The following is a 1,457-nucleotide window of genomic DNA, read 5'->3' as shown; positions in this document are numbered from 1 at the left end:
AGAAACAAAAGAATCTGATATGATTGATGATTTGATCAATTTATTTGGATTGATTCCCATTCAGAAACACAGGCGATATCGCGTATGGAAGTATGAATGCTTGAAGCAATATTGAAAATTCAGTTCTTCTGGTACTTTCTGTACAAGATTTCTTATTCTCAAAACAATTGACATGTTAGGATCATGTTTCTTATAGGATCTGTTCTGCATATCCTGGAATGTTAAGCCACATCTATGACTTTTCCCAACAGATGCCAATAGCAGCATTCTAGACAAGAAAATGAAAAAAAAGATGTTCTTCTAAGTTGTTAGATACCTCTGCTCCAAGCTGGAAAATATTCACAGCCAGAGTGTCGTGAAGTTCATTCCTTCTCTCCTTTCTAGAAAACCTTTATTTCGAGAGGTGTTAGATGAAGCTTCATAAGTATGGACATTGTGGAATGTGGTGAGAGAATTGCACATGTCCAGAGCAAGATGCATGGAATAGCCCAGGCTAACCCATCTGAGGTATAAAAGGCTTTGGTGTAGAGCAGTGGGCATCACAGGATATGAGGAGGTAAGAGGGTCAAATGAAGGAAAGCAGTTCACACACCTGAGGTTGAAAAGGGCTTGGAGAGAATTGGGGCACGCTGGTACTGATCGTCACTGAATCATGACGGTAGTAGAATATGTTGCATTGGGGGTGTCTGCGTCATATGAGCTAATGGCCCACGCACTTCTGAGGACACACTGCAATGATGTAGCAGCCAGATGGAGGGTTTCCATTGGTCAGATGTTGGGGAAGTTTGAGCCCTAAAACATGATAATAGTAAATATTGTAGTACACTGATAAAATAAGAATACGTGAGTCTATACTAATAAAACATATAAATAACATATTAATGAATATTTTCATATTCTTAAAGTCAGTCTTCACAAAATATATCTTTGTTAATAGACAGTGGTAACTTCAGAGAGGAGAATCTTGACAGGCATGACAGTAACAAGCTTCTCAAATTTTATATTATCAATAATAAGTCATTTATAAATGGTATTCTAGAGAATAAAATGGAATATGAAGAACACAGAATCACTGTGATATTTCCCTTTCAAATATTCAAAAGATGAAATCTATTGTGGAGTAAATAACAGTCAAATCTAAAATAACCAAGCGTAGTTACTTCAAAATGTGAGGTAGCAAAGGTCAAGAAAAGATGGAGGACTTCCTCCCCATATATGTGCTATATGATATTGATTGTAGGTGAAATACCGTATTTAATTGAGGATTATAAACCCTAATATTGCAACACTGAAGTATAGAAATGAAAACGGAATGGACTTGCTACACGGCTCAGCAGTTACGAGGCTTTCAGCCCTTGCAGAGGACCCCATTACAGTCACCAGCACCTATGTCAGGAACATTACAAACTCTTACAACTCCAGCTCCGGGAAATCCACTGCCTGGCTTTTACAGCAAC

Source organism: Microtus ochrogaster, chromosome 18, assembly GCF_000317375.1.
Source record: "Microtus ochrogaster isolate Prairie Vole_2 chromosome 18, MicOch1.0, whole genome shotgun sequence".
Taxonomy (NCBI): Eukaryota; Metazoa; Chordata; class Mammalia; order Rodentia; family Cricetidae; genus Microtus; species Microtus ochrogaster.
Note: the sequence above shows the minus strand (reverse complement) of the source record.